We start from the raw sequence: 14198 nt of genomic DNA, 5'->3' as shown, positions 1-14198 counted from the left end.
CGACAATGTTTAGGATAATTCTCACTTACATGGGACATGAGATAATTTCAGAGCTCTTGCAGACATCATCAAGCCTTGAGTTCAAGCCACATGTATGGACTTACTTGTCAGTGTTCCCACTATGTTGCCACCTCTGGTCTATAGTTCCTGAGGGCAGCAGAGGTGAATGACAGTGGACATCTTTTATCCTGTGTACCCACCACATTTAACTGTGCACCTACCCATTTCACTGACACTGAAATCGGTCATTCTCTTTCACAGGAGCCTCACTACATATCAGGTAGTCCCCCAGTAGTGGCTGCAAACATTTCCTGAAATGACTCAAGGACTTCTCAGATTATTGTTCTTCAAGGCCATGGGCTCTTCCCATTGGTGTCTGTTCTTGCCTTTTATTGAAAGAGTGATACTGTGCTTTTCCAGGTTACTCTTAAGCCAGACTTCAGGAGTGATGATCATTCCTTGCACGGATGGTACTACTCTTCTTGTTCCACCCATGGCTCCTTGAATGGTAATATGCAGAAGGAAGTAGTTGCATTCATCACTGAAAGAGACCACTTTCTGGTAATGAAATGATTGTAATCTTACAGTTCCAGAGAAGTTGCAATTGGAAGATGTGCTATTCCACACTCACACATTCCAAAAGCCAAATTGACCATGACCAGAAAACACAATATTATTCACATTTTGCTGCATGCTCTGGGCAAGTGTTGCAACTGTGGTCATTATCACTGAAGCACAATAACAACTGTAAAAGGAGTTGTTGGAAGCCAGTATTCATGGGAGGGACAGATGATAGATGATGCAGCCTCTTAAGTAAGGATGTAACCAGGTTTAAATACATGATATTGGAGAACTGCAGAGGGAAGATCTATATTATTTTAATACAAATACTTTCCCAAAAGCCATTGCATTGCATCAATACTGCTACATTTTCCATGTAGTAAGAGACAGGAAGTTAGCTATGCATGTACAATTAACGATAATGAACATGAAAAGATGGTTCCTGGACCTGAAGAGAAAGACATGTTGCCTGAACAATATGAAGAATCTTCTCGTTCACTGATCAAATAATCTAGCAACATTTAAGAGCATTTTTTCTAACCATTACTCTAAGTTTTGTTGATAAACTGCAATATACTATACCACACACGAACCCATGAATTTTATAATTCCATTTTAGTTAAAGTTTTATATAGTTAAAGACCCCACAAAATCATACACTCCCAAGACTCACAATCTCTAGAGAGGATGCTGCTACATGAGTAAACTTCACACATCATTTTTATATTTCTTAAAGTAAAAAAAAAAGTTTGTCTATAACATGACTGTTACCTATTGCTATATAGCAAAATTACTCCAAACATAACAGCTTAAAACAACAAAAAAAATTATTTCTTATGATTTCTGAGGGTCAGAAATATAGGAGTGGTGTAGCTGAATGGTCTGGGTCAGGTTATCTCAGGAATAAAACAGTCAAGTTGTTGCCGTATGGTCCCCTACATAGGGTTGCTCACGTAATATGTCATCTGGCTGCCCCCTAGAAAAGCACAGACTCAAGACAAAGCCACAATTTTTGAATATTCTAATCTCAGAAATGACATCCCATCATTTTTGTCATAGTCTATTCTTTAGAAGTCAGTCATTAATTCTACTTTATACTCAAGGGAACACAAATAAATTTCCACTTCTTGAAGGGGAAAAAACATCACAGCATGTGTGGACATGTGTTTTAAAACACAACAATGACCTATACAGAGTCCAAAAACAACTGAATATATGCCAACCACAGACCAAAAAAAAAAAAAAAAACCCTCCAATTATAAAAAGATATTAAAATATTTTTTTTTTGGTTTTTTTGTTTTGTTTTTTGCTTCTACACAAATACACAGAAAACTGTCACACTCAGTTTTACAAATTTAGCCATAGGTTAAAAGACAAGCACACAATTTATTTTCAACAAAAACTCACCTGTTAATTGCTTTAGCTCTGGAATCAAAAAGTCAAGGAAGTGCTAAAGATATCTGAGACAAACTTGTTATGGTTTTTTGACCCAGAGGCTGCTCTCTACTCCATGGGGCACACAGCTTTGTTTTTGTTTTGTGGTTTTTGTTTTAATGATTTGAGGTCTTAATGGTACACAAACAAGTCCAACAACAACAACAAAAAAATATGCTACTGAAAGTCAGAGACAAAATAGCTTTCCGTATTGAAGACAAAAAGTGACACAAGCAACTTTTCAACCTGATGACTGATATTGGCTCATGGTCCTACTAAAACTATGGTATCTTATAACCTGGTGGCAAGGACATGGGTGACCCAAGAAAGAGATGATAGAATCATCAAGACAAAGAGGTCAGATATAAAGAAAAGCTCACACTTTCTGTTATCTGTTACCTGCCAAAGACCAGTTAATCAGATATTATAATCAAAGCTAGGCTCCTAATATTCTACCACTAATAGAAGCCATGTATTGGCAAACTTGTACAAAAGAGAACCAGACTTCACCAAGAACTAGAATCCGTGACAGTAACAAGAGTCAGCAAGAGAAAAACTTTCATCTGGGAATTATGAGATTTATCCTTGGAGCTGGAAAAGACTGACCTGAGTATGAGGAACTCATGAGTTACATCTCTTGGACAAATCCATCTACTCGGCACCCGTAGTTAAATCTGAGCAATTCGATGGGACCTTCATCTTTGGAAAGAAAAGCCACAGGTAAAAGCATTAAGAAAATAAAAAGTATATTTTTACCTGCAAATGGTTTGAAAGAGAGTACAGACTTCATAAGAAGTTTTATATTTTAAATATCAGACATAATGTATGTCTAATATACATACAGTATATTATGATTATAAAATTCATGAGCCCATGAATTTTATAATTCTGTTTTAGTTAAAGTTTTATATAGTTAAAGACCTCACAAAATCATACACTCCCAAGACTCACAATGCCATTCACTTCACAATGAGAGGATGCAACAATTTTTTTCACAGTATTATCATATCTCTAAGAATATCCACATATCTGTAGATGCCAGTATTGCAAAAGTCAGAGATAAAATTGTTTAGGTTAGGAAGTTAGCAACTTACAAGAAAGGGCTCAAGTCTGCTATATATTTGGAGGATAGCACTAGGCAAGATGTTACATGTGTGTTTAGTTTATCTCAGGATGTGAAATTCTTTGTTGTTGTTGTTCCCTATGATGGAACCTCATGTGCTTAGTTGTAATGATGTCAAGACAAGATTCAGCTTTACTGTCTTAAATCAAATGCATACATTTAGTAATAAGCCATAGTGGTTACCTGAGAAGGAAGTGTTACAGGATAGTAACAAATCTCAGGAGTCTGTTTGGGAATGATAGGATGTCACTTCTGAGATTAGAATATTTAAATCTGTCTATTTTGACCCAACCACAGGATCTTGGATTTATAAGAGAGAGGTACAACTTACTCATGCAGGCTACCTCTCCTGATTTTCCCACCAAAGCTAATAATCAGGGTAGAGGTTTATAGACAGTATTGGCCACAAATGTTATGGTACACTGTGGTATGACAGTCATACTTCATTTCCTGAAAAAACAATAACACTACTAAAGCTTACAATAAAGGACAATTAAGGACTTGGGTTTGTAAACCAGATAAATCTTACAGAGTCAGAGTAGGAATTACCAGATCAAATAATACCTGTATTTTTTGTTTTCTGTTTTTACTTTAGAATTTTTTGCCATGAAGATATCTTTAAAGTAGATGCAGTTAATCTTAACAGAATTTGGCTTTTTGTCTTTTTCTGCAACGCTACATTCTCTGAACTATCTTCTGAATCAACATTATAATTAAGTCATGTAGATTCAGACATGGTGAAGGCTGTTTTCTTTTTATTATAGATTATTTGTTAGTCTGAGAAATTACTGTCTGATACTATCAAGTTAGATATATTAAGTCAAAATCATCCCTAATATTAAACCTTCAATGAAGACAAGATGTTCCTGTAATATTTGGAAAGCTGTCATATAATCAACAAGAATTTGCTGAGTTCCTTCTAGGAAATATTAATAATGTATGGCAAACAGACAACCAAAGAGTAATTCTTTGTTTGGAAAAACCACTAATGGATTTGACGTATTTTTATGCTTATCTTTTATTTTAAAATATATTTATAAATACAGTATTTTCCCCAATTATTTTAATGCTGTATAATTAGAGGTGTACTTTTTTCGTGAGCTTATGAAAAAGTTAAATATGTGGAACAAGGTTGAGAAAAATACAAAAGCAGCTGGAATTTGTTCTTTACAAGCAAAAAGAACCCTATTGTTATCAAATATTATTAATAGAGGAAATGCTTTTTAATAACTGTTTCAGCCAACTTCAAAAACTAATTTTTGAAACAAGATTCCAAAACCATTCTTTTGGATGCAAGGAAAAATTTGTTGAATGAGTACATGCAAACTTTTTATAATGCAATATGCTATGAAACAATATATATGTCCACAAACAGAAAAACACTGAATGTCTCAAAAATAGGACAGCTTTTTTCTATATGACTGTTATGACGAGTTTCATAATGTGAAAAAGTTACAAAGAAGACTAGCCTCATTTTTTACCAAGATGCAGTATTAGCTCTATAATCCTTTTCTGTTAGACACATACACCCAATATCATCTTCTCAGAAAAAGAACACTTTATCTGTGATTATCAGCACTAGGCTAAAATATATATTTTACTACCGCAGCCAGGTCTTGCTGTTCAACACTTCTACTCATTCAGTTCCATCAGATATCTCTATTCTACTTCTCAGCATGATTAGCTACTCATTTCTGCAATAGGACCTTATAGCCAGTGACTCAGAAACTGTAGGAAAGGAAGAAAAATTATCCCATCAGATATTATAAAAAATCACCTCATAATTGTGCTCTAACCATACTAGGTGTTGACTTAATAGTTAACCTAATGGGACTACCATACATTAATTAATAGAGTTTGACGTGGAGAAACAAAGCAGGAAAACTAGAATAGAATTAAAGTTTAAAAATGGTTGATATGGTTTGGCTGTGTCCCCACCCAAATCTCATCCTGAATTCCCACATGTCATGGGAGGGACCCGGTGGGAGATAACTGAATCATGGAGGATGTCTTTCTTGTGCTGTTCTCATTATAGTAAATAAGTTTCACAAAATCTGATGTTTTTATAAAGAGGAATTCCCCTGCACAAGCTTTTTCATGTTTTGGCCTGCCGCCATCCACATAAGATGTGACTTGCTCCTCCTTGCCTTCCACCACGATCTTGAGGCCTCCCCAGCCATGTGGAACTGTAAATCCAGTTAAACCTCTTTCTTTTGTAAATTGTCCAGTCTTTATCAGGAGCATGAAGACGAACTAATACAATGGTGAATAACAAGCAATTCACTAACAGGTAACCTCTTGTTAGAAGTAAAGTACAAATTAAGAGTGGAACAAAGGAAAAATGAATTATACTGAAATGGCTGAGCTAGTTTTCTAGATCTTGCTGGTTCTCATAGCAATAGAATCTATCTGGACTGCGAGCTTGTTAGAGATGCAGAACTTCCAGCCCCTCCACAGGCATACTGAATCCAAATCTGCATCTTAACAAATTCATCAGGCTCTTTGTTGCCATAGTGCAGGATGGGAGGCACAAAGCAGACTAGAAATTTCTGTGTATTCTTCCTTTCTTGGGTCATCTGGCTTTGAAGAGTTTTAAAACCCCTTCAGATAATCTCTACCCATATATTCAACTTTGTTTTAAAATACAGATGAAAACTATAGGTGTCATAATATTTTATTTGTTTTTATTATGCAATATAGTGTGTTTTGTTATCTGATGCGTTTGGCAGTAAGTTTATTAGCTAAGTGAAAAATGTTTAATCTGTATTTACAGCTGAAATATTTTATTATAATATAAAACTAGGTTGGGCATGGTGGCTCATGCCTATAATTCCAGCTCTTCGGGAGACCACGTTAGGTGAAATGCTTGAGCTCAAGAGTTGGAGACAAGCCTGGGAAACATGGCAAAACCCCATTTCTACAAAAATTACCTGGGAATGGTGGTGCACGCCTGTAGTCCCAGCTATAGGAGGCTGAGGTGGGAAGATCTCGCTAGTGCCCAGGAGGTGGTGGTGGTAGTGAACCAAGATGATGCCACTACATTCCAGCCTCGGTAATAGAGCGAGGCTTTGTCTCAAATTATAATATAAAATAAAATAAAAATAAATAAAATTATATACACACATGTTTTTAAAGAATATTTTAATTAAAGATCTTTTCTTTGAATATAGGTCTGTTGAGAAGAGTTTTTCACTGTTTTTCTCATTTAAAACACACCCGTTATGCATCTTCTATAACTTTTGCTCTTATTTCTTATAAGTAAAAAGAGAAAAAGTTTATTCTACTTAGTCAATCTGTTTGTAAAATTTTATAGATTTTTGCAATTTAAAATACCTTAAATTGCAGATCACCTGAGGTCAGGATTTTGATACCAGCCTAACCAACATGGTGAAACCCTGTCTCTATTAAAAATACACAAATTAGCCAGGTGTGGTGGCGGATGCCTGTAATCCCAGCTACTTGGGAGGCTGAGGCAGAAGAATCTCTTGAACTTGGGAGGTGGAGGTGTCAGGGAGCCAAGATTGTGCCACTGCACTCCAGCCGGGGTGACAGGGTGAGACTCTATCTCAAAAAAAAGCCTTAAATTGCAGTTGTTTTGCCCACACCTGATTCCATTGCAAATCATTTTTAATGAAAAACAATAATCAGAAGGAAAAAATTCACAGTTTTACCTTGTTTATGTAGTCTTCAGTTAAATCATGAAATTATAAAAATAACTACAATAGATAAATTAGGGAAAATACACCTAACTCTTTGTAATAACACAAGGTAAACTTGCAGTAATCAATCGAATGGGCATACTGTTGAGAGTAGCCTGAAAGCCATGGGATTTCGGTGTGTGTTGCAGGTTGCATTCTTAAATGCAAACTCTGAAATGGAGGTTAGCATAAAGATGGATTATTAGGGACTGTTCTTGAGATCAGTAACTGTGAAAAGAAAAGGTAAGGAAGAAAATGGGATTGGGCAGATGGAGAGTCTGCAGTGTGATTCATTCTCAAGAAAAGCCTCAGCCAACCCCTCAAGGAACTCTGGAGCTAGAATAACCCTTCAGAATTGCACTGAATTGGGAGAGAAGAGACTTAACCTTTATCATCTGTATTAAACCATCATTGGATGCAATCTGAGCCAGGAACATGGCGTTCTTCAGTTAAAGGACTTTGTATTAGTCTGTTCGCATGTTGCTATGAGGGAATACCCAAGACTGGGTAATTTACAAAGAAAGAAGGTTTAATTGACTCAGAGTTCAACATGGCTGGGAAGGCCTCAGAAACCTTACAATCATGGCAGAAGACACCTCTTCACAGGGCTGCAGGAGCGAGAGTGAGAGCTGAGCAAACGGGGAAGCCTCCTATAAAATAATGAGATCTCATGAGAACACACTCACTATCAGGAGAACAGTAAGGGGGAAATTTCCCCCATGAATTAATTATCTCTCCCTTGTCCTCCTCTTGACACAGGAATTATTACAATTCAAGGTGAGATTTGGATGGGGACACAGAGACAAACTATACCAGACTTCCTGAAGTGGGTATGTACTGGCAGCACACAGAGCAGTTAGGAGACAGTCATTCATTTCTGGGAAGGGGATCTGAGTAGACTATCACAGTATTCACTACAATAGGAATCATCAATAGTTAATCTTTAACTAAATCCATGGTTAATTTTCCCCATAAAGAAAATAAAGAACTATTCACATTATCCAGGAAAACCATTAGGTAGAATTGGTTAGGAGACACTTTACTGTGATTGTAGTAAAAAGTAATAGTTAAATATAAGTCCAACCATAGTGTATTTTGACACTTAAAATGAATTGAAAGAGCCATTTACAAGACATAACTATTTACAATAAGATTTGCTTTTCTAAGCTGCAAACGTCTATTGATTTTTTTCAGAGAACACTATTTCACTGTGGCAGAGTTTTGTCACTTAAATATAACCCAATTTTTAAATTTGCTCTTCGTTTCTTTTTCATGGGCTGAGATGAAAGCACTACTTCATTAAATCTTAAGATAGCATATTGAGTGTAGAGGCATGCATATATTAATCAAAAACTCCAGTTTAAAACAGATTTTTTAATTATTATGAATTTAAAACTTGAGCTAAAATGTTAACATGGTGTAATTATGTAAATACAGTCATGTGTGACTTAACGACAGGGACATGCTCTGAAGAATGCATCGTTAGGCAATTTCATCATTATCTGAACATCATAGGGTGTGCTTACAATAACCTAGATGTTATAGCCTACTACATACATATGATATAGCCTATTGCTCCTGGGCTGCAAACTACACAGCATGCTACTGTACAGAGTACTGTAGGCAATTGTAACACAATGGTAAGTATTTGTATGCCTAAATATAGAAAAGGTATAGTAAAAATAGGGCATAAAAGACTAAAAATGCTATATTTCTATTATAATCCTATATGTTCACCATAGTATAAGCAGTCTCTCATTGACCAAAATGTCATGATGTGGCACATGACTGTATATGTTATGAGTATCAATGTACAAGATGCTGTAGACGTTTTCTTGAAAACTTTATTACAATAAATTTTTAAAGATACTATGAAAAAAATAGAAAAGTGTTGTAAAAATGTATTTTATTTTATTATTTTTTTGAAACAGAGTCTCACTCTGTAGCCCAGGCTGTAGTTCAGTGACGCGATCTTGGCTCACTGCAACCTACACCTCCCAGATTCAAGCAATTCTCCTGCCTCAGCCTCCTGAGTTGCTGGGATTACAGGCAAATGCCACCATGCCCAGCTAATTTTTGTGTTTTTAGTAGAGATGGGATTTCACCATATTGGACAGGCTAGTCTTGAACTCCTGACCTCAGATGATCCGCCCGTCTCAGCCTCCCAAAGTGATGAGATTACAGGCATGAGTCACCGCGCCCAGCCTAAAAATGTATTTTATTATAATAAATAGCTTCATGTCAAGGTTTAATCTCTTTAAAATATCCCTGGAATGTTCTCACACTGTTTTACTATCAGTATTGCTTTAACAGTGCAAGTACATTAGGAAAAAGCATTTTTATATCATTATAAATATAATGAGTCTCCATAGATTCCTCAAAGCTAATATAAATAAGAGGTAAATAAACATCCCCAGTGTGTGTGCAAGTATGTGTGTGCATCTGTGTGTCTGTGTGTGTGTGTGTGTGTTTTTCAGAGATAAACTCTAGTGACTGTTTACCTAAAAATTACTGTGTTTTTTCTCATGGTAAATAATTTGGAGGATTTAACGCCCCACACAAAATCAATCTCTCTCCCTTTTTTCTTCAGCTATTTAAACAAACATTTAATCAATACCAAGTAATATAAGCACTTATCACAATGTAAGGAAAAGACAATTCAGAAAGGACATTTTCCTGAAGCTCCTAACCATTTTTAATCTGTGTGAAAATTATAACCCAATAAACTCTTCCCTCTGAAACTCAGGCAGAAGATCTTCAGCAGTTGAGGTTGAGTATACAGTATTTAAAATTTAACAGCTTTAGTAGTAACACTTTCTGCTTTTTCCAGCAGCTTTCTTCAACTTTTTTGAGATATGATTGACAAATAAAATTGTACATATTTAAGATGCACAATGTGATGACTTGTATACATATACATTGTGAAATGATTGCCACAATCAAGCTCATTAACATATCTATCACCTCACATAGTTTCTCTTTTTTAATGTGGTGAGAATACGTCAGATCTAATGTCTTAGAAAATTTCATGTATACAGTACATAGCTAATTATGATTAACTAGTCACCATGCTATACATCAGATCGCCAGAACTTGTTCAGTTTAGGACAGTTTGTACCCTTTAACCCACATCTCTGCATTACCGCCCTTTGTAACCCCTGTTAACCACCATCCTATTTTCTCTTTCTGTAAGTTTGACTATTTTAAATTTCACATATAAGTGAGGTTACGTGGTATTTGTCTGTCTGTGCCTGGCTTATTTCATGTAATATAATGGCCTCCAATTCATCCATGCTGTCACAAATAGCAGGATTTCCTTCTCTTTAAGATTAAATAATATTCTGTTATATACAACACTTTTTTTTTTTTTTTTTTTTTTTTTACATTTTCTTTATCAGTACATCTGTTGATTAACACTTAGGTTGTTTCTATCCTTGACCATTGTGAAGCATGCTGCAAGGAACATCAGAGTGCAGATATTTCTTCAAAATAGTGATTTTATTTCGTTTGTCTATACGCAAAAGTGAGATTGATGGATCATATGGTAGTCCTATTTTTACTTTTTTGAGAGGCCTCCATACTGTTTCCCTCCAAATTATAAACTCCACAGTCCAGATACAAATCAGGAGAAGTTGGGTACTTCTAGTATCTGGGAATAACACTTATTTATATTAGGAAAATATCATGGCCCCTAAATATCCCTTGCTCCCAAATAAGTTAATGGTATGGGAACACTGCACATTATAATCCTAAATTAACTTAGATATACTCTGCAATCACAATTAACTATTTTTAAAATTAGTATTACTCAAACCATAAATATATAAATGTGACACACAGATAAACTAATTGTATTAAAGCAATATAAAATCTAGGGCCTAGTAAGGATAAAAGAACAATGGCAACTAAAATAATTAAATTATTGATTTAAGCCCCTAAAACAGAAACAAAGGATCTCTGTTCTTCATGAGTTCTAAAAGATAATGTCTGGCTTCTAAAAACAGATCGAACTAAATATGAAATATGGAACGTTATACTGAATCTATGTATTTGAAATAATTTATAACACTGAGTTTTCATTTGGCTTTATGGTTTTGACTGTAGGACCACAATCATGGACATTTGGTTTTATTATTTGCTATTCTTTAAAGTTAAAATTATGTGGCCCAAGCAATAACTTATTTTCATCATCCTCATTTGTATTAAGTTGTAAGCTCCCCAAATATTAGGGATTGAGCCTAGTTATTTATCGAGCAAGAAATACAAAATTTCAAGTTCCAATGGTGAAAAGATCAATGATTTTGGATGAGAGAATTCAATGAAATAATTTGGGACTAGAAATCAGGAAAATAATCTATATTACAAAACCAAGCACATTTCCCTATTAATTTTTCCAGTAAATAAAATTACAAATCTCAAATTCCATAGAACAAAAAACTAAGTAAGATTCATCTCTAACTCCTACTTCTTATGTAGCTCCTATTATGTTCCATCTGTGATTCCTGCTTAACGTTCTTATATACCTTCTGGATAATCCATTTTCTCCTTCTACACCACTTACATAGCATCAGAAGTTTGAACTATTCTAGTCCTATCAATTTCCCACATTTATTCATCTCTACAAATTTCCCACGTTTATTCATCTCTATAAGAAAAACCCCACAAATATGAACATATCAATGCATACATACACCTAAAAACTACAATACAAATATTAGAATTGCATTTACTTCTCCTGACACATCATGCTGTCTCTCACTTTTTCTTTTCAGTCAGATGTTAGTCTCACATCCACTGAGTTACTTCCACCAGCAGAGTGGAGGTAGAAACAACTCCCCTCTAATGGCAGCCTTTGCAGCACAATACCTTGATGACCTCCCTAAAATCTACCCCTCGTTTGGTAAACAGCTTCTTAAATTACCCAGTTTGAGTGTTCCATCTGATCCTTGCCAAGACCCTAACTGACACACTCACCATTGGGTCACTAAGCACCTAGGACATTGCCCGCCTCTACTTGGCATTCATTAGATCCACATTTGCTTACATTTAACAATAATAAGTAATAAAGAAATGTCTCTCGAACTGAGTCACAAATCCCTTTGTGACAAGGACTCAAACCTTGCAATTTATATGTCTTTTTTTTTTATTTTCTTAACTTTTACAATACCTAACATTGAAACATACTGGTTTGATTGATGGATAATGTTTTCAAAAAGTTTCACACAAAAAATAACACTACCAGAATGAAAATAAGTATGTATGAAAAAATTTTCACAACTTTCAAATGCTTTAAAATATTGATGCAAGATAACTTCACTAATATACAACAGATTTTTTTTTTATTTTGAACAATTGTCAAGATTGAGATAAAGAAACAGAAAGTATTTTTAAAGATGTGACAGTATTTTCCTTTTTGGCTTTAGATAAATTATAATAAATTTTAATTGTAAATATTTAAATAAATTATATTTATCTTATTTTAATCATTAGAATATTTTTAAAGATTAAATATTGTTCCCTACAATAAATAATATTCTGAAGTTACAGTTTGTACGTATTTTGCATTTTATCTCTTAAATTATATAATTTTGTTTTTCTCTTTCATAACAACTAGGACTTAAATTTAAAACAGTCTTTTAGAAATCTCAAGCATGGACCCAAATTAACTATAAGCACATTCCTTTTCGAGAGTTTATTTGTCCTTGTATATCTTCTTAAAGGTGTTGGAGAGCCAAAATATCCTCAGCCTGTAGCTTGCTTCTTTTTATTTCTCTACAGCCTTGATAGAAAATAAGTAAGTACTTTATGATTATATGGATGATTTTATGCATATAATAGGGGATTTCTGAGCAGACCAGTTAGGGTTATATTTTTATTTCTCTAATTTTTACTTTGCCAAAACTCTGGAAGGAATCATGGGAAATGGAATGAGTGGGCTGACTGCAGCTGCCTGTGCACTTTCTCGTAATCTCCATGTTTCTAGTAGCTTGGCAGGTACATGTAAGAGGACATGCCCTTCGACCAAGGCTCTCCATCACTTCCAGAGGATGAGATAATGGCAAGAGAGACTCGCAATTCAGATAGGTCATGAGAGGTGATGTGATCAATGTAGACACAGACAAGAGCAGCTCTCTAGTCCTGAGGAATTTCAATAACATTAATTGCTTTGTGGAACATGTTACTATTCTCTATTCAATTTAGAAAGAGTTGAGACTACAGTTCACTTCATCACAGTGTTTCTGAGGACACATACCTCACAAATCCCAGTGGCATAAAGAGTTTAACTTTTTCTAGGCAATTGATTTGATTTTTCTTAAATACTGCAAGCTTTGAAACTGATTACATCTTTCTCGTTGCTACTTGCATGCCTAGAGGTAAATTTGCTGTCTATCCCTAGAAAAGCAAAGGATAGCATGCCACATATTTTATGAGTTAATCTGTCACATTTTTTACTCAACTTGAACCCTTTATCCCTATAAATTGTATTACTATTTCTCCGTGATGTATCAGATGTATCTTTTTTCATGAATATTTAACCATGTGTCTCAGCCCAATCAGACTATTAATACCAGGAACAAACCTAGTTTACTGACCAATTGCAATGAAGGAAACTACATTCTAGCAGAAATCTGGGGCATCTCATTAAACAAAAGAAACAGAGTTTTATAAAATTGAGGAGGGCAGAGCATAAGAGAAATTTAAATGAAGCAGGGTTTCAATAGGTGCAAAGCAGAACTGGGTAAAAAAGAATATGGCCTGCAAAGTGGATTCTGGATCCTGTTTTCTTAGAAACCAAAAAGTCAAGATAAATGTAGAAGGTTGTGTTTAGAAACCCCATATTTGAAGCTCTAGGACTAGGCTGGAAACCGAGTTGCCTCTCTGTGTCAAAGTGACTTTGGTACTCCAGTCAAGAATGCAATGTTTAATTCTTACTGATGTAATTTCAAAGAGCAAATTTTCAGATAGTCTACGATTTGAGAGAATGCAGTTTCTCAGTGTGTAAAAACGCAGTCTTCAATTGAGTGAAGGAGGTCATTATGACACTTTCCACCTGCTGTGTGTCCTTGGGAAAATTATTGTTTCCTGATAAATTGACTGTTAACTTCATCTATGTCTGTTATTTCAGCCTGATGGATGGCTGGGTAGACCTTTACTTTCTTAGTCCAGGTTAATTTTTACTTTCTCACATGTTTAAATATAGCAATGTATAAATTAAGAATAATCAATTAACAGGATACTGAATTTCACGAGAAGTCAAAATACAAAGCTAAAGAAGTTAATATTTCAGAACAGAATTCTGATTTTACCACAGGCATTTTTTTTTAAATTAGTGATTATTTATCCAACAATTTTTCAATTAACCCATACTTAATAATGTCACT

Source organism: Papio anubis, chromosome 10 (genome assembly GCF_008728515.1).
Source record: "Papio anubis isolate 15944 chromosome 10, Panubis1.0, whole genome shotgun sequence".
In the NCBI taxonomy this organism is placed as follows: domain Eukaryota; kingdom Metazoa; phylum Chordata; class Mammalia; order Primates; family Cercopithecidae; genus Papio; species Papio anubis.
This window is presented reverse-complemented; position numbering follows the sequence as displayed.